This window comes from Bos mutus, chromosome 26 (assembly GCF_027580195.1).
Source record: "Bos mutus isolate GX-2022 chromosome 26, NWIPB_WYAK_1.1, whole genome shotgun sequence".
Classification (NCBI taxonomy): domain Eukaryota; kingdom Metazoa; phylum Chordata; class Mammalia; order Artiodactyla; family Bovidae; genus Bos; species Bos mutus.
The window spans coordinates 34,619,439-34,644,310 of record NC_091642.1 but is presented as its reverse complement, the minus strand read 5'-3'; the positions used below and the strand labels follow the sequence as shown (position 1 = coordinate 34,644,310).

Sequence of the window (24,872 nt, the reverse complement as noted above, 5' to 3'; positions counted from 1 at the left end):
CCCAGAGAGGAATGGCCCAACAGGGCATGCATGATGGGAGGAGTTCAGAGATAAAGTAGTAAGAAAAGCTACAATCAGCACCCCAGAACTCCTACAGTCCTCTGCTGTTCATCCTAACACCTCCCTATACAGCCACACTCTTTGGGTCAGTGCATGCCAACACAAGGCCAGTTCACCAAGCAACCATCCAACTCCTGCCCCCAGCCTGTCCCTCTTCCCCTGAGTCACATGGCCAAGCTACACCTGCTTCACACACAGGCTTCCTCCCCGTCACACAGCAGGCCTTGCTTTCAACCCCTGCTCAGTCCCTGGTGCCCAACCCACAGCAGCTGTTCCAAATAGTTTCCATCTTCCTCAGAGCCACAGCCACAGCCCACCCATCCAACTCATGCTCAGCAGACCACCCTCCCCACCTCCTCTGCTCCTGGGAACGCCTGTCCAAGCGCTGCTCTGTAGCAACCTTTCTGCCCATCTGTCTCAGCTCCTTCCTGCAGAGCCCGGGCCGAGCTGTGGGGACCTCTGCTCATCAATACAGAAGAAAGTAAAAGGAAATGGAAACCACAGTCATCCACTCATGCAGGCTGTTGCCCGTGCTTCTGACTGGACTCTGAAACAGCACACTTAAGTGGGATGAGGTCTATGTGTGTACCCGCATGCCAAAAGGTTTTATGCAAATATTATTAGCTACTCCATAACCATTGCTTGAAGAAACAAATACTTTTTTTTTTTTTGGCAGTACCATTCAGCATGTGGGATCTGAGTTCCCTGACCAGGGATCGAACCTGTGCCCCCTGCAGTGAAGCACAGAGTTTTAACCACTGAACCACCAGAGAAGTCCCCAAACAAGTAAACAGATTTAGACGCTGAGTTGCAAATACACAGTATCTCCAGGCATGTGAACCAAGAATATAGTCTGCTGCTGCTGCTAAGTCACTTCAGTCGTGTCCGACTCTGTGCAACCCCATAGACGGCAGCCCACCAGGCTCCCCCGTCCGTGGGATTCTCCAGGCAAGAACACTGGAGTGGCTTGCCATTTCCTTCTCCAATGCAGGAAAGTGAAAAGTGAAAGTGAAGTCGCTCAGTCGTGCAGGACTCTGCCAAAAACATCCTTTGTATTAACACAATGGCGAGGCCTTTACCAACTGTTCCCTGCTTTGTTCCTACACACGGTTCATTTAATGCCAACCCAAGAAGCACTGAATCATGGTAGTGCCATTTAGTTCTGAAATACATTTCCTAAAAACACAATATAAATGCTTTAAATATAAAAAGCACACTCCTATAGGTTCCATATATTGTATGTATATTATACTGAACTGTATGTACAGTTATTTATTTTTCCATGTTCTTGGTGCCAGCATAAGCTCTCAGCCAATGGACAGAATAGCATGGCCTGAGCCAACTGCTGATCCAGCCCCAAGCAAAACACCGTAGGGCCTCTAGGGCACCGCCCTGTGTTAACATATTTACCCCACTAACACCTGTCTGTCACTCATTTATTTTTTGTTCTGGTCAACAATTTTGACTCATAATGGCCAACAGATGGTTTGCAACTGGTATTGGACCTGCTATCATGAAATAAAGGAAAAGCATCACCCAGGATTGGTAAATTCAAGTGTCTAAGAGACTGACCAGTGAACATGGGCCAGCTTATAGGCTAGGAGCACTGATCAATGGAAATACTCTGTAGAATGCCAGGAAGATAAATCCATCTCCCCACACCATCTACTAAACAGAGCTAGAGAACTCTCTCGCAAGGTCAGGGTGACATTGTGAGCTCCTAAGTACAGAACTCCTTACACATTGTTCTCTCCTGTTTATTCCAGGTAACCATGAGGAAGAAATGGCATTAGGAATCCTCCTCCATTTGACAGGGACAGAGTTAAGGGACAAAACAGGTGATTAAATAGTTAATTCCACTAGGGAATTGGAAGTAAAAAATATATATATATATATATTTATATATAATATATGGAAGATCCCTGAAGTTAATGATCACTCAGGAAAGCAGGGTTGCTGCTGCTGCTGCTAAGTCACTTCAGTCGTGTCCGACTCTGTGCGACCCCATAGACAGCAGCCCACCAGGCTCCGCCATCCCTGGGATTCCCCAGGCAAGAGTACTGGAGTGGGTTGTCATTGCCTTCTCCAAAAGCAGGGTTGCTTAGCAACAGAAGCACAAGACATGCCCCAAAACAGTAAGACAATGGTGGCATGAGACCCACATCCTACCCAGTGAGCTCAGTAAGTTAATGACCCCAGATCATGCTATCTGCACACATTAAAAAACAAATTTATGGAAAGGTGACATTTCAGTGTGAAAGACCCTGTCCATAGCCAGGACAGTATTAGCTTGATATAGAGACAAGAAAACTCCCCTGCTCAACCTCGAGGAGGAGCTAATGATGAAAGTGTGATGTCTACTCAAGAATGAGAAAGAAGGGGGTCTTCTCCCCCTCCCCACTTTTCCTTTGATTATAAAGGAAAGTTTTCAGGGTGTGGCACTCTCTCACCCCGATGGCTTGTAAGCTTCACGAACATCCTATTCTAACACAGCATTTCTTATCTACCACTTTGCTTCTCATTGAATTCTTTCTGCGCTGAGACATAAAGAACTGGAACTCCTCAGTGTTTCCTGAAACACCACCTAATGGTTTCACATTGAGATGTTGGTCTTCTAACCCCCTAGACCTGGTTGTGTAGTTGGTCTCCAGAGTTTCCCAGAACTCACGTGCAGCTCTGCGTGTGTGGGGCACGTGACAGAACATGACAATTCTAGACCGTTGGGGTTTGAGTGAAACTCAAACACGATCTCATTACATATAAGAAACAAACAAAGCCTGGGGAGGGTGGGTTGTCCCAGGGCAGGTGGCCAGTAAGGGCCCAGGAGGTTACCGGAATGAGAACTACTGTCCCTTCCTTGGCCAGTCCAGCAGACCGAGAGTGTCCGAAGAGCTTTCACCCAAAGCCAAGCAGCTAAAAATGAAAAAGGATTGAGAGGCTATCTCCATTCTGGCTAGCATTTAGTTTTCGGAAGTTTACAGGAATAATTTTAGGAGGAAAAGGGCGTTATTAGAAACAGACTGATCACAATAGCTTATAAAATGGGGATGATTTAAATTCACATGGTTATTAAAGTTTTAGGATTTCTTGTTGGCTTTTGTTTTTATGAAGCTCCTTTCCTATAATCTACTGAATATTTTGGAAGGTACCAGGGACCAAAAAACTAACAGCTCTGCTTCACCAAAACATCAGGGACTTCTGTCATCCAGTTTTATATTTTTGTCTGCTTATTATAAAAAGGGAAACTAAGAAATGTTCAAGTTCCTTCAAGTTCAGTAGTTCAGCTCCATTTGAAAGAAAGAGAAAAAAAAAACTGGAACTATTTAAGAGCAAATATAATTAGTAGATTTGTATAAATGTCTCCAACATGGTAATTTTATGAGCAAACCACATTAGACAGAGTACATGATATGTTTCAAAATTAATATAATGATTGGATATCTGTAAAGAATACTGAAAAATTACATTATTGCTGTCTTTCCTTCCCCTCTTATTTAAAAAGGCATAAATCCCTTAAAGAAAAAAAAAATGTTTCACTCCATAGACAACTATTTTTCTATCACTGTAAATGTAGTTTCCACATTTAAAAAGGGGGATACCAAAATGATTCTTTGCTGAACCTCAAGATCCTTTGATATGTCAAGATAAGATTTTAAACTGATACTGAAAGTCAGGAGTTACAAAGGCTGGAGTTATATAGGCTGAGAGGGCCATCCAGATAACAGATCATGGTCTGGGGACTGCAATAAATTGGGACTCATATGCTCTCACATGATGGGTCAATGGCTGTTCCACTCCAGCCCATACCGTCCCATGTAAGAATATGGCTCAGCACTGTTAGATATTCTCACTGTGCACAGCAGCTAGAAACCCAATCATGTGAAATTTCCCCAACTTTGAAAATTCTGGTCACTTACTTTCAAATTTTTTTAAATACTGGTGTTTTATAGACAGTTTGAAGGACAAAATGCTATAAACATGATTAATTCAGGAAGTAAATTCAGTGCCTAGAAACACAAATTTATTGGAAAATGAAGAATGGATTCTATATACTTTTTTTTTAATATACTCTTTTTTAAACCTATATTATTCCCTTATAATAGCTTTTCTCTTGCCCAAGGGGAATGAGGATGGGAGAATACATAAATTTGAGGAAAAAGATTGAAATTAGCTGTTAGAAAGCAAGAAGGGTAAAGATACCTTTACTTCCTTCTTTAATTAAAACAACAGAAATTGATTTAAGAGTATTTTCAGCTTTTGAGTCCATGTTGGGACAATTCCAGAAGTTGCACATTTCATCAAAGTCAGGCTGCCTTGAACATAGCAATTTTCCCTAAAATTTTTGTCTAATCAGAAATGCCACCCAGAAGTACCCAGAGGCAGCCACTTTTATAATGGTATGCTAATGGTTTATGTGACTAAGTTAGAAGGCATGATAACCAGATGGGGGGAAAGTCATCTATTTAAAATGTAAAAGTACTATCCATGCAAATTATGTGGGTACACGTGCATCTGGGGTGGAGGGGTGGTGTTCTTGACCCTTCTTCTCACAAAAGCCTAAGAATCAATACCTGATTATAAAAGTGAAAGTTCAATTGTGCAAGTTCAAACACAGATAACGTAGTCGTTTTTTTTTTCTCAAACATACTCCTGCAGGATCCTTTTTTTTTTTTTTTTTCTTTTAAATCACTGATGGGATCAGCAGACCGGAGAAAATCTCTCTTACTGAGGAAGACAGAGTGACTCATCTCTATGCTGATAAGAGACTGCAGGACAAGGGCACTGCTGTGAAGCAGGTATCAGGTGGTGCCTAGTCTAAATGAGTCAGTGGAGCAATCAAGATCATTTCTTTCCATGACATTCAGTGATCACTGGAGATGATGTTGCCGGCCTTATCTCAGTAGCATCCCTAAGCACAATCTAACATTTACTTCCCCAAACCTGGTGAGGAGGAAGGGGGACTGAAAAATATCTGACTATTTGTAGTGACTAGATAGAAAAGGAGAAAGTATCTTGTTTTTACACATGGTTGGCTGGCAAATGTGATACAACTCCCTGTTTGTTTTAAAAGTATAAAATCAAATGTGTAAATCTCTTGGAGAAACATCACCACCTAAGAAACGTGGCTGCTGCACAGAACGAATGTCATGGCTCTGTAGAACACAAAAATGTTGGCCAGAAAACAGCTTTATGAACCTCTGGGAAGACAAACGAACATGCTAGCCCAGGAAGATACTTTTAGACAATGACCCCTGTAGAAATGGACCCGGAAAGAGCACACACTCCAGACAGTGTAGTGATCTGCTCATTAGTCCTAGACACTGGATTCAGTCTCCGCTTTCAAAAAAAGTTACAACTTGGGCAAATTACTGACATTTTCTGACAGGTGCTGAGATTTTTAAAACAAGGAAAATGAGTTTGGGAAGATCATTTTGAATGAACTCTGGGGTTAGGGGCTATCAACCACAACAGATTCCAAATCCCATGTTCTGATCCACAATGCAATAATAAGACTTTGCTCTACAGGGCGGCAGGGAGATGGCCCATTGAAACGAATATAATTTGTGCCTCAACTCATGGCAACTACACCCCATTTGAATTCACATTTGTCTAAGGTGGCTGAGTAAAATATTAGCCTGAAACAGCCTTGAATCCTTTTTGAAAGAGCCAAAGAGGAAATGAAATTGGCCTGATTGACATTTTTGTAACACACAGAAATGTGAAGGTCAAGGTAAAGAGGCTGTAGGGGAACAGAATTTGCCACCCCAAAACATATCTCTTTGGCATATTAATTATGTTAAGCTGGTTATAGTTTCTAAGAAACCACAGACATGGGAAAAATTCTGAAAACCAAACAGAAGTGACCCTTTTAGAAGAAACACTTACAGGTAAATCTTCATTTGTAAGGGTGTGTCCCTGTTGTACCGGGTAGAGGAGGATGATGAGACCTCTAGAAACTCTTATCAATGGATAAGATGATGACTAATCTACATAACAACCTTACCTTAGCTTACAGTCCTTTTCCTGGTCAACTCCCATGACTGACTCTCATCCTCTTTTATCTTTAGCTAAGGACAATATCGAAAGCTAGAGTATTGGACACTTAGGGGAGTTACTTGAGTTTTCCTGGGTCTCTCCCTTGCATGCAGGTTGTTACACTTTTGTTCAGTTTTCTCCTGTTAATCTGTCTGATGTCAGTTCAAATCTTAGACCAGTCAGAAAGACCTAGAACAGTAAAGGAAAATTTCTTCCCAAAGCCTCACACCAAGTTGCTGATGAACATGAAGCGTTACAACAAATAAAGGCAATGGCTATTGAACCAACAATGACCTTGGTCAACATGCACATCAAGCAAGAGTCCCAATAAAAACAAGAAGTGAAGGAACTTTAGATTTTTCTAGGTCATTTGTTAAGCCGAGAAGAGGTACTATTATTCTTTTGAAAGATAATACATAAACCAAAAGATTTAGGACAAAAGGGTGGAGACTGAAAAGGAAGTTCCCTTCATATACCACTGCCCTTCTCCAAGGTTACTCATCTCCAGCAGCTCCTCCTAAGACGACCCACATACACATGAGCAATGAAGCACTATTCTGCACCCCTGGCTATTTTTTACAGAACATAAGGGAGATAGAACCATTTATAAATGTCCCACCACTTAAGTCTCTGGGGGCATGGGAAGGTACCAAAAAAAATTTTTCCCTTCATTCCTAAAACCACTTGCTGAAAAGGAAACAGGAGAAATCCTCACCCTATGACTGCCAGTAGGTTTCATTCTTTTTAATCTTATTTAGGTTCCACTCTGAGAAAAGATGACGAGTGAAAACCAAGGTTGCTGTCAATCGTCATGAACATTCCACTGAAACCTTCATTTTGCCATAAATCAGTGGTTTCAGATATAGAATACTACCCAATAAGTGCTCATTTTCCAGAGATTAGATACTCCCTAAGTCTCACTGAGAATATTTTCACTGAAACACAAGGGTCTTGAGATACACGGAAGAGCAAGTGAGGGCTGCCCATTACCCCGGGCAACTGGAAACAGCACATTTCAGCATGCTGCTTAGCCCACTGCCCTCAACAGCTGCACAGTTTTCCATGCTTTTTGTCATTTGCACAAAAGGCCTTTAAAAAACAAAACAAAACCAAGCCTGGAGAAAAAGTGGAAATGTTTCAAAGAAGAGAATCTTGAAGATATCCAAGAACGTCTGGGGAAGGCTAACCTGAAGCTCACAGGGCAGCCAGAGACGGTGGGACCCTAAACCCGGGAGAGGGAGGAGGCGGACAGGCTTTGAGTTGGTAACTTTGGGAAGGGGGCAAAAGTGTCTCTGGGGGCTGGAGATAACCAGAGTAAAGAGATTTCCCAGGTAATGTAGGAACAGAAAAACCAAGGAGCCCAGGGAGAATATGCAGGAAGCTCAGTGGGGTGTTTTCTCTGGGAAGGGGACAAAACCAATATAGAGCTGTATTCTGTGCCAGAAACCCACAAATAGATGAAAATGGAAAATGTGTTTGCTCAAAAAATAATCTTCTCATGTCAGTGGCTGATGATTAAAGGTGTATGGGTGGTCCTGAAACACATACATCTACCACAACCATCACTGTCTATTTTTGCTGCTTTATTATCTTATAGCATTTATCTTTGGTATTTCAAGGATATCAAAATATTTCATAAATTGTGGTCCTGCAAATCAAGGTTGTCTTTTTGGCTTTTTCATAAAATTACATCACAACTTTCACCGCCAAACTACTGATTTTCAGGGACCGCTTTCCATTTAGCAAATCTTCATTTAATGAAATTTTGAGTGTGATCAGAGAATGAAAAAAATTTGCAATGTATTAACTAACAGTAAATTAAACTTCATCAAAATGGCTTGTAGAAATTCTAGTGCATATAAAGAACAGTGAAACTTATGGGCTATTACTGGCAAAGGATGCTGGATCCTTCTGCTTGCCAGCCAAAGACAGCCATGTGCCAATTGCATAAATGCAGTTTATAATTCACTCAGCTGGCCAGATTTTAAATCATGCAATTCTAAAACTAATTTTCTTGATTTGGAGGAGTCACAGTATTTCCATTTTTTAAAAAAAACATAAGGTGAAGCTTTATTATATTTTCATGTCATCTCACTTGAACCATTTCTATTTGTATTACATGAACTTATCCCTTATTCAGCAGTTTATACCCTGATGCTGGGAAAGATTGAAAGCAGAAGGAGAAGAGGGTGACAGAGCATGAGATGGTTGGATGGCAACACCAGTTCAACGGACACGAACTTGGGCAAATTCTGGGAGATGGTGCAGGGCAGGACAGGGAAGCCTGGCATGCTGCAGCCCATGGGGTAGCTAACAGTCAGACACGAATTGGCGACTGAACAAATCCCTTATTCATTAGAGATGTGTCTTCATTCACTTCTTAGTAGGAATTTTATATGGTAAATTAACCCTTTGCCTTTATTTTCTTTGTCCAAATTCTACCTATCTCTTCTTTTTCTCCCTGAATCATCATCTCCATCTCATAGCTTCAAATACCATCTACATGCTGATGACTCTCAAAGGTACCATTTCCAGCTCTAGCCAACTCTGAATTTCTAAATCTCTATATGAATATTGAATGGGCATTTCAAACTTAATATGCCCAAATGGAACTCTCAGGGTCCTCCCCAAACCTCCTTCTCTGTTCCCCATCTTAGTAAATAACAACACCATTCACCTAGCCAAAAACACTGGACTTACCCACTTTCCTTTTTGCTCATACCACACACTCAATCCAGCAAGTTCTATCTTCAAAATATACCCTGAGCTTGACCAGATCGCATAATTTTATATTCACCATGTTAATCCAAGCCATGCCCTTATCTCTGGCCTAGACCAGAAGGGCCACCTACAGGTAACACTGATTCTATTCTTGCCCCCAAAAGTCTATTCTCCATTCAGAACCCAGAGAAATAATTTTAAAGCTCAAAGAAAATCATATCACTATTTCACTCAAACTTCTCAAAAGGTATCCAATCACACACAAGGTTTTGGAGTAAATCTCAACTCCTTACCATGCCTATAAGATCTACCATTGACCTCATTTCATATCACTCTGCTCCCCAGAACCACTCCCCAGCTCAAGGCCAGCCAGACTGGCTGCCTTCCTGCCCCTCTATCCTGCCAAGCTCAGCCTACACCAAGGCCTTTCTTTTTGCCTTCTGTTTCCTCTGCTAACCACCTCTCCGCAGATTCCTTCACTACATTCAGATCTCTGCACACAATTTCTATCCACCCCTCTCCAAACAAAGACCTTCTCAGACCTCTTTCAAAAGGAACCCCTCAGGTTTGGGGCAAAATGGATACATGCACATGCATGGCTGAGTCCCTTCACTGTTCACCTGAAACCATCACAAAATTGTTCATTGGCTATACCCCAATACAAAATGCTGTTGGTGTTAAAAAGAACTCCTCACTTCTTTTATAGCACTTATCACTCCCTGAAATTGTATTATCTATTTAGTTATTTCCTTCATTCACAAAACACTTATTTCATGAGCACCCACCACCATGTACAAGGTGCTCTTCTAGGAGCTGGGCAGAGAGCAGTGAATAAGTAAAGACCCCTGCCCTCATGGAGGTCACATTCTTGTCACCCCACTCAAATCCAAGCTTCAGTCCACTGAGTCCCCAGTGCCCAGAGCCGTGCCTTGGCACAGAGTGGGCATTCATGCATGTTTACTGAATGGAGGAAGGGTCCCACCCACCTGGGACCACTGGTTCCCTGAGAACTCCACCATAGACCTCTTCCTAAAAGATGAGGCTCTGAGGAAGCCAGAATGTCCACTGTGTCCCTTTAGGCACAGTAATGAGGACAGCCAGCCTCCCATGTTTCAGTTGGGTCCCTAACCTTGGGCCTGACCAACTGCCCTTCTTTCCCGCCCCACCCCAGCAACCTGCATACTCCCCAGGCGGCCATGCCTCCAGGTCATGTCTCACTGGGTCGTAAGAGCATCTGATTCACCTAGTTAGGAGTGGACCAGGCAGTCAGCAGCAAACAAACCAGCTTCTCTCAATCAATAAAGAACGGCTGGAATCAAGACGCATGGGTCATACTGCCTTCCTGGCTCATGGTCCCCCCAGCTCAGAACTCACGTGAGACCTTCACCATCAACTAGCTGGTATGCCTCCAAGCACTCTTAGCATTAGAACCCACTTGTGTTAAGGACATAGTTTTGCCTCTTTCAGCTGCCACAGATGCAAGACATTTACCTGCTGTGATGAGTAATTAGTTTCTTTGGAAAGCGGAAGAACATTTGTTAACTGTGAAATTATCTGATGGCAAATAAAAATGAAGGTAATTGTGAAACAGAGTTAATTTATCTTTCTATAAAAGGGCAGCTGGAATGGTAGGATCAGATCAGATCAGTCGCTCAGTCGTGTCCGACTCTTTGCGACCCCATGAATCACAGCACGCCAGGCCTCCCTGTCCATCACCAACTCCCGGAGTTCACTCAGACTCACGTCCATCGAGTCAGTGATGCCATCCAGCCATCTCATCCTCTGTCGTCCCCTTCTCCTCTTGCCCCCAATCCCTCCCAGCATCAGAGTCTTTTCCAATGAGTCAACTCTTCGCATGAGGTGGCCAAAGTACTGGAGTTTCAGCTTTAGCATCATTCCTTCCAAAGAAATCCCAGGGCTGATCTCCTTTAGAATGGACTGGTTGGATCTCCTTGCAGTCCAAGGGACTCTCAAGAGTCTTCTCCAACACCACAGTTCAAAAGCATCAATTCTTCGGTGCTCAGCCTTCTTCACAGTCCAACTCTCACATCCATACATAACCACAGGAAAAACCATAGCCTTGACTAGACAAACCTTTGTTGGCAAAGTAATGTCTCTGCTTTTGAATATGCTATCTAGGTTGGTCATAACTTTCCTTCCAAGGAGTAAGCGTCTTTTAATTTCATGGCTGCGGTCACCATCTGCAGTGATTTTGGAGCCCCCAAAAATAAAGTCTGACACTGTTTCCACTGTTTCCCCATCTATTTCCCATGAAGTATGGGAATGGTAGGAAGGGAAAAAATGAAAATGCAAATCCCTTGAAGAACCACTCTGGAGGACTCGAAATATGTATTTAAAAATCCGTGTTTCTAACATACGTGTTCACTTCTCAACTTGCTTGCACAGAATCACCCAGCTCTACACCTCAGAACTAAACAGGATTACTCCGTATTTGCTCAGCATTTTATTCCCTTGGAAGCATTCTCACATAATCTTTCAGCAGAGCAGGAGTCATTTCACTGTCTGCAGGCCCAGGGAGGTAAAAAAAAAAAAAAAATGCACCTAAAAACCCACAATAAATAGCAGAACCAAGGAGGTAGCAGAACTCATATATGCCTAGGCCAGTCCCAGTTTCCTTCCTTCTATGACAGAAAACGCAGTGTGGTTCTCTGAAAATCCCATTCCATAGTCCACTGAAAACATGGCCCTCCGTTGAATTACAGCAGCAGCAGCAACAAATAAAACACAACACATATTTACCAGTGGTGTAAGGTGCTGGAAAGATGCATTGGTCCTGGGGCTCCGGGCAGGGAGAAGGTCTCACAAACTCTTTCAACAAATGCCACCACTCCTGCAATGACAAACATACAAGACATCTGAAGCAGGCACCCTGCGGCCTCTCTCCAAGGAGGCCTTCTAAATACCAATGGCTAGGCACCCTGTTTAGACTCAAAGCCTCCCTCCTCATCCTCCAGCCCCACTTCCTTCTCACCCTGACCTCCCCTGGTAGAAGCTGCATCTTTAGTTCATTGGCTGAAAAGGTCCCATGAGAATCGATGGATCTCAGGCAGAAAGAAGCTCCTGAGACCATCTATGACAGATGCCAAGTGGGTCACCTCTAGCCTGTAGAGGTATTATAGTAATCTGCAGGATATGTTCAGAAAATTTGAGCCAAAAATTTAAAAATCAAAAACTGTCCCATAAAATCCCAGATTTCTGGCTTCTCCTTTCAAAAAAGAGAGGATCTGTCAACATGGCCCCTGTTCATGTCTGAAAATAATCAGCTGGTGCTAAGAAACAGCTGCCCTTCACAGGCAGGCTTGGCTATTCCAATACGCCACAGTCCCTATCGCTCCCCATCATCCCAACACAGAGAAAAGCTGTGGTGATCACTGTCCTCGTGTTATTTTGCTAGAGATACAAAAATATTTCCCTCTCCCTATGATTCTAACAAAAGTAGAAAATTTTGTTCTAAGGGGTTGAGCTCTAAGAGGGGGGAATAAAGGTATAAGCACATATAGCACCTTAAGTTAGTGACCTCATTTCTATAGACATTTGCAACCCTTGAACAAGAATATCACTCCCATTTTACATAAGTGAAAGGAGGAAACTGACTTACCTACTCCTACAGTTAGAACTGGCTCTGTCTCTAGAACTAAGGTTCAACCCAGGACTCTTTCACTATGCCCCCCTGCACAGCAGTCTTCTATTACAAAGCAAAAAGTCAGTTTTATATATATACATATACACACAGGGGGTGTGTGTGTTTCTCTCAAAGCTAAATACTCAATTCAAGGAAACACAGTCGGAGTAGCCAACCTACTCTGTACTAAAATGCTGGCCATACCTTCATTTGCCAAAGAATGTAAGAGTAAGTTATATCAGGTTCCCTACGGGCCTGTTTCCTAATGTGACATTTTCAATACAATTGTGCTGCTTTACACACAGTAGTTCTCACAAATACCATGAATTGGCTACTTCAAAAGTGCTCGGTTAACATTCCAAACTGCCTGAAACACTCTTTATGCTAGAAAAATGTCCCTGAATATGCATCTAGAATACAAGGCTATCCATAAGCTTATATACAGGTACGACCACTGTAATAAATGAACAGTGTTCAACTATAAGGTCACGAAGAGAGTTATTTATATCGTTCCCCTCAAAGAATGTGTTGATTCTCTCACTCAGCAGGTATTTACTGAGTCCTATTACACGCCAGGCAGCAGGTGAGGTGATGGATACATGAAGAGATTCAGAAACTCAAAGACTTCTAAAACAACAGGTGAATATAAAAATCTGGGCAGGCGCAGGTGCCATGGGAGCCCTGAGTAGGGGCTCCTAGTGCAACTGAGGGGAAGAGACGCACCCTAACACGGCCAGGCGTCAGAGGAAAGCCTGAAGCAGGCATGGGAGTGCGGCAGGCAGGGGGCTAACCAAGGGGAGGTGGGAATGACAGGGACAGTGGAGCTGGAGCAAAACTTATGGACAGCCCCTTCAATTTATACTGTCCAGACCTTGTATTATCTTACAGGTCTTAAAAACTCCACCTTATGCCACCTGACCCAGCAGCATCTATCAAGACTTGATGCACAGCCCACATGTGCTCTCTTGAATGTTGACCTTGCCAAGTGCCCAGATCAAAAATGCCACTAGTTTCAGCCCCGCTGCCAGGCCACGCCCATCTGTCACTCCCTCAGGGCAATCAATGCTGTCCCAGAGTCTGCAGGACCCTAGAAACAAAGGGGTCGAAACACTCAACCTTCCTGTATTTCCAGAACCTCCATGATGTCTGAGAAGACAGTAAACAGATTTTTCCCTGTGCCATCACGAGATGGTCCTGTCTCTACCTCGAGACCTGGATTTCTACAGCCAGAATCTACCATGCAGTCGAGACTCAGGCAGCAAGTTTTGTGAGAAAACGTTCCAAAACATCTGCCCATCAAAATGCCCATGTATTTGCAGGGCAGCAATGGAGACAGAAGCATAGAGAACAGACTTGTGAACACAGTACAGGAAGGAGAGGGCGGGATGACTTGAGACAAGAGCACGGAGACATATGCCTCCCCATGTGTATAACAGATAGCCAATGGGAATTTGCCGGGCGACACGGGGAGCTCAACCCAGTGCTCTGTGACAGCCCAGAGGGGACGGATGGGGAGGGACATGAGAGGGGAGTTCAGGAGGGAAGGGACACAGGGATGCCTATGGCCAATTCATGCTGATGTATGGCAGAGGCCAACACAATATTGTAAAGCAATTATCCTCCAATGAAAAAAAAGAGAAAAAAAAAAATGCCCAAGTGGAGGTCCCCGCTTTCTTCAAGGAGAAGAAAGAGAGGAGCCTCCAGCCTTGATCCAGGTGTGGCAAAGCCAGGGCAGCATCCCCGAATGACAAGCTTTGGAAAAGGGCCATAAAGAGAAGTGAAGACCAAATACACGGCCATGGTTAGGGATCAGGGTCAAGGTCTGTACAAGGAAACAAGGATGCATCTCTGGATCTGTACCTGCTGGGCAGGTTCCCAAATCTGGCTGAAAATTAGAATCACTTAGTGTTCTTGCCTGGAGAATCCCAGGGATGGGGGAGCCTGGTGGGCTTCCGTCTATGGGGTCGCACAGAATCAGACACGACTGAAGCAACGTAGCAGCAGCAGCAGAAAACAAAAACCGCTTCTTGGGCCTCAGACCTATCAAATCAGAATCTCTGGTTTGGAGCTGTAGGAATTATATAGGTGATTCTGATGCCCAGACTCTGATACTCATGTAGAAAAGGGTCACCTCTCACCTTTTTCCAGAACAACCTTTCACTCTTCAGAACAATGTCAAGGTCATTAGTTGAGCATCTTTCTGGCAGGATTCAAGAATGTAGGCTTTGGGGGAGTTGCACATCCTTAGTCTGTTTACTTACTACCCTTACCTCATACTGTCACCACGATCACTTAACTCCTTTTTACTTAAAAATAGAATGGCAGCAGCCAGGATGGCAACTGGGTAAATGAAGCCAGCCTCCCTCTCTGCCCTAATCCCTGTATACCATGACCCAATGCCAGGGCACCCAGACTATTGGAGTTATCCAGTCTCAGCAAATCTGAGCCCTTTTACACCTATGTTGGCTCACCCTGACAGAGCAAAGGGTCTGGGAGCATCTGGTCACCAACATGGCCTTTGAGGAGCAGCTCCAAGGCACACAGTACTCTGATCAGGTCCCTACTGCCCACCAAAGAGCAGGCCACTGCAGATCGATGAGACGTCTGGAAACCTGCCAAGCTGGCCCAGCACTTCTCTTCCCAGCTTCCCACTTGCGGTCAAGAAACGGCCTGAACAATCTCAAGCCAAGAATGGCAAAGTAAATGCTGTGTACCACAAGGATGACAGATTGGAAGAAGCCTGTTTCCTGAATGGACCAGCCTAGACAGATCTCTTCTCTGACATCAACAGATGCTACTGAGTGACCTTCAGACAGCCCAGCACTGGAGAAAACCACAGCTGACCAAGGTCAGTCTCCCTGGCTGCAAGGCCCAGCAGCAATCCATCGTATCCTTTACCAGAACAAGGAGACAAGCAGCCCCTTCAGTCTAAGGGCTCTCCTCTCTGGTCATAATGCAAATCTGGAAGGGCCCAGTGGGGCAGGAAGTCTAGCAAAAGCACAAGATGCTTCTGGGGGGATAAGCAATACAAAATTTCTTGCAGTACCTTATATCCTTGCATAAAACAAGAGCTTTCTCTGACCTAATCCTCCAAAAGACATCACAAGAGTTGCTCAAAGCCCTGCCAAATACCCTGAACCATCAGCTCCCTCATCTATATCCTCATCTCTAGCCCAACCCAAGAACATGGAACAATCCTGGATGTTGGGAAAGTCACCCTGGCCACCTTCATTCCTACTCAACACCAATCCAGACTGTCCAGCCAACTCTGGACCAACAAAAGCCCCTCTGGATACATTCATAACTACTGTGTATCTCTCCTTCAGAGCACAAATCATTTATTTTTATGTTGTTTTCCCACTAACATATGGATAAGGATCCATGCTGCTGTCTGTTTTGTCTTTGTGTTGTTGTTTAAACTCTTTTGTTTGCTTGACTGGTGATCACGTATCCCAAGTGACTTCAAACTCTCTTCAATGTATACCACAAATTTCATGCCTTTCAACTAAAGGATGACCAAGTCAATCCATTCCCTAACCACTGAGTCTTGCCACTGGCCTCTGGAATCTAATTAGTCACATCCATCAATTAGTCCACTAATTCAGTAGACTAGGAAGGACTTTGCTCAGAAGGTCAGTGTAGGATTGGTAAAGCACTAATCCAGTTGTATTCCCAAGGTCAAGTTCAACTGCAAAGGCTGAAGTCAGCAAGGAAAGGTTTACCAAGTGATGAGGAGAGAAGAGTTAAGACATGCAATCTGAGGTTCCTAATGGACCCTAACCCTCAACTTGATGCTCAAAGCACCTGTCCTCTGCCTTTGAGGGATGGTGGGGCCTGGCTCCTATCTCCCACCAGGAATCTGATCATAATTCTGGCTATGAGGCTTGATGTGACACAGCTTCAAATTTCTGGGACTGCTTGATTGCCAGAGCTGTTTCCTATTACTCTTCAGCTCCTATAAACTTCTGGGTCCCTGACCATTGCCTGGAATTCTGGTTTCATGATCTCCCCAACCCCTGCCACTTCATTCGTGTGTGTCCTAACTCCACCTGACCTTGAGGCATCCTGCCCATGACATTCACCCAGATCCTGGCTCTACCCCCCTCTGCACACACCCCTCCAAAGCCTGGCACACAGGAGTGTCCACTGAAGGTAACTTGAACTCCAAGGCCCAACTTTCTTCCCAAGCTCATGGGAGACTTTCCACCCTCACAAACTCCAACTCCTCCATCAATAAACCCAGATGGTCCAGGCGAGAAAAATCAATCCCCAACTGGCCTTGAGGCTGACCAGGTCAGGAAAGAAACAAACCACAATGATTATCTTTCCTTTTTATGCAGATTTTAAAAATCATATTGCATTTATTACTTTAAGATGTCTTTAACATATACAAAACGAACTGTTTTGACCTCTGAAAGCACTTCCCTACTTCTCAGAGCAAATCCCACTGGGTCCAGTGCCACACCCTCAGGACCTGAATGCCACTGAAGCTTCCAAGATGCTCAATACTCAGGTGGCTCCTACCTCCCAAATACTGCTCACCTCTGGTCTTATTGCCCCACTGTCCCCCTTCCACACCCAGTGGCAGAAGAAAGAGATCTTTGGGAGCTTTTTATAGCTCTCCCACCTACTCCACAGATTCAGTAGGAAGGAGAATGAAGTTTCCAAGTTCTCTGAATGACACAAAGCTCTTAAAGTAGAATAAAATTAGTCAAAAAATAGCAAAATGATTTTTAGCTCCCTTTAAAAAAAAAAAAGCACACCTACTTTATTTAAATGACTCACAGTGACTTCATACTTTCTTCCACTGGGATATGTTTTCCTTCCTCCCAAAGGTGGTGGGACCCTCCTTTCTTCCCATCCACTCCTAAGATAAGATATCTCCACAAGATACTTGGTTCGGATTTGAGGGCCCCCAGGGAAAATCTTGACAATGAACAAGTCAGGCAATATTCTTGCTCCCAGGATGTGATAAATAAGATAATCATGGATTGAAAGTAGTTTTTGTTGGTAGGACTGAAGTTAGGTAGTCAGGGCTGCTGCTGCTGCTAAGTTGCATCAGTCGTGTCCGACTCTGCAACCCCATAGACGGCAGCCCACCAGGCTCCCCCGTCCCTGGGATTCTCCAGGCAAGAACACTGGAGTGGGTTGCCATGTCCTTCTCCAATGCATGAAAGTGAAAAGTGAAAGTGAAGTCGCTCAGTCTTGTCCGACTCTTCATGACCCCATGGACTGCAGCCTACCAGGCTCCTCCATCCACAGGATTTTCCAGGCAAGAGTACTGGAGTGGGTTGCCATTGCCTTCTCCGAGTCAGGGCTAGGCTTAGTTAAGAAACGATATTTGACCTGAGCTCTCCCTGGTGAGAAAAATCCCAGCCACAATGAGAGACAGGGAAAGAGCTTTGCAGACAGGAGGAGGAGCAAATGCAGAGACTCACAGGAACGAGCCTTGGGCCACCTACAAGGAGACTCTTCCAGCTCATCTCTCCAATACCCAGCTTTCCATGCATCTCCACAACACCACTAAGCTCACAGCTCAGCGGTGTGGCTCCACCAGGCCTAAAGTCTAATAAACCTTTGCTCAAGGGCTTCCCTGGTGGTCCAGTAGTTAAGAATCCACCTTGAAATGCAAGAAATGTGGGTTCAATCCCTGGTCTGGGAACTAAGATCCCACATGATGCGGAGCAACTAAGCCCATGCACTGCAAGTACTGAGCCCAGGCTCTAGAGCCCACGTGCCGTAACTACTGAAGCCCATGGGTCCCAGAGCCCATGCTCCGCAACAAGAGAAGCCAGTGCAATGAGAAGCCTGCGCACCGCAACTAGAAAAAGCTGGCACGCAGGAACGAAGACCCAGCACAGCCAAAAATAGCTAAATAAAAATTTTTTAAAATAAAGAAACCTTTGTTCAGGCAGCTCCCTCCGCTGCCTTAGTAGCTGTTAGCTCCCTCTTGTCCCTCAAGATCCCTTTGGTTGTGCCCAGTGCCCTTCCCCTCTATCCCAGGGTGATATAACTGAAATCCTTTAGTCTGTTTCCCCCAACCAACTGTCCCTTGATCACTGGAGTCCAATCTAACTCATCCCTGTTGGCCTTAGACCTGGCACATGGGTGGTACTTAGTCAAGGTGCATTAAATTAAATCACCTCGCACACACACATAAATGAGTGCATCTATAAACTGGTGAGATCTGAATAAGGACAGCAGACTGCAGCAGTGCCTGCTTCCTGGTTTGGATGCTGTGCTAGTTATGTAAGATGTTACCACTAGGTGGAAGGGCACACAAGAGCCCTGCATCTTTTGCAGTGGGGAGAAGGACAGTTAACTTCCTATGAGTCTGTATTTCTAAGTTTTAAAATTCTTTTAAAAACCTCAACAATTTTTACCTTTTACATACTCTAGCTTTGTGGTTTCTCCTTAAAAATGGCACGATCTGGTGATACTAGGTTTCAAGACAACAGCAGAGGGGACTGTGCAGTGACTGTTCTCCCTTAGATGGGCACAGCTCTCAGATTCATCTCCCTAAACACCAAAGCCAAGTGTCAGCTGCTATTCCTCGGGGTGCCTGCACTGCATTACCTCCTAGAAATATTTCTCTATCAAAAGTAGGGAAATGAAAGGCCAAGAGGATCTTCTACTTCCAGAAAAAAGGGAGACTGCCACATTTTGGTGAAAAACATTCCCGTAAGTTTGGTTTTGAAACCCCTCCACCCTTAATGGCATGTTACCTGCCCAGTCTGAGGCACTTGAGGTTTGGACCCTGGACTTTCGAGGATCAAAGTTTTTACTCTAAGTCAGCAAATAAATTTAAAAACCAAACCACTGGAAAAGAACGCAGTTTAAATACACAGTATCCCCTTCTGCCCTAAATATCAATATTTTGCTTCTCTCATCTCACCTTTCCTGAGAACACAGGATGCTGCCCTCAGCCACCAAAAGAGAAGGTTCTACCTCGTATGCATGATCACACCCAGATATATAAGCAGCATTTTGTTTTTCCACTGAAATGGCAGTTCTGTTCAGCAGGGGAGGGAAAAGGCCCTTGGGGCATGCCTTCCCCCACCTTTCCCATCACACCTCCACCACCACCTCCCAAAAGGAACGTGCTTGGAATGCAAGTGTCCCTGAGAGGGGGTGGGGCCAAGGCACAGAGCCCCGGAGAACTGCCCAGCGAATGTTTTTAGAGCAGTAGTTTTCAGTCAGGCTACAGAGTCACCTGGGACTCTAGACGACGCTCCTCAGGTGACTCTCTTGCAGACAAGTACAGCACTGATTTCGTCCCTTGGCGTTTTGAAACTATTAATTTAGAAAAACCCCTCACTAACCTGGGCACCAGGGCAGAACACACCTCTCCAGCCAAAAGATGCCAGAGCCGTGTGGTCCGGTAAGGCAGTCACTAGCCACATGTGGCCACTGAGCCCTTGAAATGTGGCTGGTATGAACTGAGATGTAAAAGGAACGTATACCCTGGATTTTGAAGACTTGGTACGGAAAAAGAACACAAAATAGCTCACTGATTTTTAAAAGTACTGATTATATATTGAAATAATGTTTAAATACACTGGGTTAAAACAAGCATGCATGCTAAGTCACTTCAGTCATGTCTGATTCTGTGCGACCTCATGAACTGCAGCCCACCAGACTCCTCTGACCATGGGATTCTCTAGGCAAGAAAACTGGAATGGGTTGCCATGCCCTTCTCCAGGGAATCTTCCCAACCCAGGGATGGAACCTGTGTCTTTTATGTCTCCTACATTGGCAGGCAGGTTCTTTACCACTAGCACCACTTAGGAAGCCCAGATTTACAAGCATACAGTTAAAATTAATCTCATTTCTTTTTACCTTTTTAGTGTGGCTACTAGAACATTTTTTACTTTTTAATTGGAGAATTAGAAAATCTTAAATGGCACACACGGTTCACATCTATTACACAGCCACACTCAAGGAGACACTCAACATTCTAGGATGGGGATTAGAATCCTAATGGAAAAATGAGGGCTCTGGTCAGGCCTGTCGAGGCCTACCAAGTACATGATACTCGGCAGGTTCTCAATGTCTCTGAAGCTCAGTTCCTCCCCAGATACAGGCATGAGAACACCCAGCACGCTGGGCCCAGGGAAGTAAAATAAGAGTATCTGGAAGCATCAGACTGATGTCTTCCTAAAGCTGGTACTCAACACTTGTGCCCTTCTTCCACCAGCAACATACAAGAGGGACCAGGGCAGGTCTTCTTTCTGTCCTTGCCTGGTCCCCCAAACACCAACGTTTCCTAGAACCTTCTGGATGTCAGGCCAACCCTTCATGCTTTTCTGCAGAAGTGTTTCTCCCATGTTCCTAGGAGCCCAGAGAAGGGGCCAGGATGTCCATGCGCAAACCTGCAAGTTCCAGCAGCCTTTTTATTCTTCTGCTACCTTCAGTCACTGAAGAAGTCATCTTAATGAACACGAACACCAGACAGCTGAGCACAGGGATCAATCCAGCCCCAGGAGGGACACCGGCAGGAGACAGCACGTTATCTCAACCAAACAGTCACTGCTCCTTCCCTTGGATTAAAAACCTCCCCTGTGCTAAGCCATCTCCATCTCAAACCAGCACAAAAGAGTAATTTCTTGAAGAACAAAAATTTAAATATCCTTCCCAGTATTTCTGTCAGTAAAATATGACCATGAAACTCAACTTGTTCTTCCTTCTTAGGGCAAATCTCTCTATGGGGGAAAAAAAAATACTATGTAAATGAATCACTACATTTTCCCCACTGAGTCTGAACTGTCTCATATTTTTTTTTATTGGAAATAGGGTACAAAGTGAATAAGCATCAAATCTGAAAACTCTGATACATTTTTAAAATTTTCAATGCAGAAAAATGATCGGGGTTTGTTCATTGTAATACAAACTACACGCTGACTCTGGCACATCAGCCCTAAGCCCCTGCACCCAAACCACAGAGCATTTTCCTAGATCACTCCTCCCAAGTCTGCTTCTCACATTCTTCTGCTCCATAGCTAGCCTCCATCTCCCAGATAGAACATGCCGGAGTAGCATGAACGTAACTGTCTCTATGTAGCCCTGACTTCACTTGGGAGTCATAATCACAATCACATAATCATAATTACAATCCAGCCCAAACAAAATTCAAAATGTTGTTGATCTCTTGAATGCCAGTGGGAGGGAATGCAATTCTTAATACATTGGAAAACATCTTTAAAACCCCTCCTCCTTCTCTACCACTTAGTATCCCATACACAGCCAGTGGTCACCCTTCTATAGATTCTCCTCTTCATCTCCCTCCAACCCCCAGCTCGTACACACTTTCCCTCTCTTTTTCTTTAGCCTCTGTTTCTTCTTCTCACCACAAGTATTGGGCCTTTTCAGACGCAAATACAAGCCCACATACACACTCACACAAACTCTGACTGACCCATCTCTTAGTTCTCCAGCACAGCCTCCACTCGTTTTCCCTACATGAAAAAGGCCCAGGAACTGAGCTAACCAGGAGAAAATTCTCCTTAAAAGGTAGGGTAACTGGGAAGGCTGAGTAATAGACAACAATTTTGTTTAGCAGAGAGAAGAGAAAGTCCATGAACACTCACAGTGGCATGTGGCCAAGGAGTGTTAAATGTTACTCCTTAAATCAGCCAGTCCAATTTCAGAAAAGATGCTCTTTATTGACACCCAGATTATACTAATACCTCTGCTGGAGAGACAGCCCAGCACAGCCATGAAGCAGCCAGCCCACCTTGACCTCTAAAAGCTTCTAGCACATGTTGACTGTGTATATCGATCATTATACGAATGGGGAAAAGGAGCACATGGAGAGGGGGCGTTCCGAGGTCTCTGCCTACAGCAGAGAGTCATCCCGGTGCTTGGAGAAGTTACCATGACCTGAATGTGTGGAACAGGGGGCCGAGCACCATATAAAGGACTTCAGAGATAGCTCTGTTTATGCAACAGCTTTGCTCCTTCGTTCACATGCACAGAGGCAGCATCAGAAGCAGTGAGGAGGAAGAGGGAGAAACTACGATGAGAACGACCCAGCCTCTGCTTTCAAGGAAACAAGCAGAGGGGAGAAGAGCTATACAAGGTCAAAAGTGATGAAGAATTATGTCTGTTCATGAACAAGGTAAGAAGAGAGGACAGCTGTTGGCCAGGCACAACTGAAAGAACGCCACCCTACAGCCTGGCTCTGCCAAGGATTCACTGTGTGGCCTTGGGCAACTTCCTATACCTCTCTTAGCCTGTTTCCAAGCCTGCAAAATGAGAAGACTGGCCATAGGCGATTAGTGTTCCTTTCCAGCCCTGATGTTCCACAGTTCTCTGATTTCAAGGATACCTGCCATGCAGGTCATGAACAGGTGGAGAACAGAACAGAACAGCAGGCAGGACGAGGAGCACAAACAATTTCAAAAATCTTAATTACTATGATCACTGTCACTCTGTGAAAATACCCACTGTACCTTTTAGAGCTACAAGCGTGGTCAGAGTTACAGGTCCGTTTCTAGCCCTGTAATACCAGAACAACATGCACACTGTACCTTGAGTAGGCTGCTTGCTAATGGGCCACACTGAAGACACATTAAGAACATGGCCTTCCTCCCACAGTGGTGAGACCCTTCCTTGTCCTAATGAAAGTCAGAGTTCATCAAGCTCCCTGGTTGGCAAATGAGCAGAATGCCTCTCCAAGTCACTGAGCTCAGAGAGGCAGAACCAGGAGAGAAGCCCAGATTGTCTGACTCCACACCTACTGTTAAATGCCCGTAAGAAAACTGTGTGGGAGCCCTGCAAAGCTTGGACACTCAGAAACTCCACGTGGTTGCACCTAACTGGTCTAAGAGGATGGGGGAGGATTGTGTAAAGGGGAAGCCGGGAGCTGCCTCTCCTTCCTCCACCTCCTTGACAAGCAGGGTCATCACCAGCTGCAGGGTTGGTATCCATCTAATATCCTGTTACATGTGTATATATATCCCAATTTTCAGCAATGCAGGTGGTGACTTGTACTCTAGGACTGAGGTACCCCAGAGCCTGGGGTCCCACTGAAATCCTATGCAAATCTGACCACTTTCTAAATGCACATACACAGGCAAGTCATTAAACATCTCAGGGCCTCAGTCTCCTCATCTGTAGAATAGGGATAATAGAACTCTACACCTCACAAGGTTATGAGAAGGATTCAAGGAGGCGATACATGTAAGTGCTTAGTACAATGCCTACAACCACATAAATGCTACAGTTATTATCACTGTACTTTTTCTGGGGAAGAGTCCACAAAGTTTTCATCAGCTTTTCACACCCAATAAAAATTAACGTCAACCCTCTTCCACGTGCTATCCTTGGAACAGAACCGAGATCATCCTGTGGGAAGTTTCTCACTTAGCTTCCTAAGACTTCCTCACTGTTTCAGAAGGAAGGGATGCAAGGCTTTCTATGCTTCCTATCTGTGGAGAGCAGGAGAAAAAGAACTCTGGTGAACTGAATAAGCATTTCTATGGCTGGGAAATGCCTCCTCAGACCCTTAAGGCCCCACCCTAACAGTGGGAAATTAAAAAGGACAAGACCAGACCCCAACTCCAGTTTCTACACAGCTGGGAATAAGTCCACTCTGTCCTGACCCATTGGGGTGCAGGAGGAGGGCTACAGGTGCTGTGGCCCAGGCTCCCCTCCATCCCAGGTGTCAGACCATCTTTCCTACACCCCCTGCTAGGGAGCTGTGAAGACAGAAACAACTAACTCCAGGTACACAACAAGGTGATATACTTCACCCAACCGATGGGACGCCAAGAAGATCTGAAGCTGAGGCCCTAGCCCAGGAAGAAAAGTTTGAGGAGGAAAGAGATGAAAGGAAAGTATAAGAGACGGGAAGCTACTCAGGTCCAGGCTTTGCAGCTCTCTGGTCTCACGACCTTGGACAAGTTACTCACCCTCTGAGTCTCGGCTTCCCTGTCAATAAAATGGCGGGGGGGGGGGGGGTGCTAATTAACAATCCTTGCTTCAGAGGCGTTATGAGGCTCAAATGAGGTCATCAGTGCAGACATTTAACACATATCCGGCACACTGGAAGTGCTCGCTTAGCTTGATGACCATGAGGAGGATGAGGATGACGAAGGAGGAAGCAGACAAAGGTTAGCACGGCCGCAAACACTTACTGTCCTGCTGTTGTTCACATGTTGTATTAAGAACAAAACCAAGGCAGGCTTGTGGGGGAGAACTACCTGTACCAGAGGGACACACAGGGTCCTGAGCCCAAAATACAGAAGAGCTCTAACTGCAGAACCCCAGCCCACCGTAGGTAACAATGAAGGTGGAGAACACAGCGCCTAATGAAGGGCCTCAAACATCACGCTTTACCCTCAGCAGCAATAGCACCACTTCACAAAATAACCCAGTAACTCGCTAACAGGCATTTAGTCTTTGATCAACA

The 24,872-nt window shown here is 44.7% G+C and overlaps 1 protein-coding gene across 48 annotated transcripts in view; it reads right to left on the bottom strand.

The window, feature by feature from the left end:
* SORBS1 (sorbin and SH3 domain containing 1) overlaps positions 1 to 24,872 on the bottom strand; it is a 234,403-nt gene that overhangs the window by 160,319 nt on the left and 49,212 nt on the right. For all 48 annotated transcript variants that reach the window (XM_070363623.1, XM_070363628.1, XM_070363639.1 and 45 more), the window contains exon 2: positions 11,578 to 11,668. The gene's annotated coding sequence lies outside the window, so the exon portion shown is untranslated. The remainder of the gene's footprint in view (positions 1 to 11,577; positions 11,669 to 24,872) is intronic.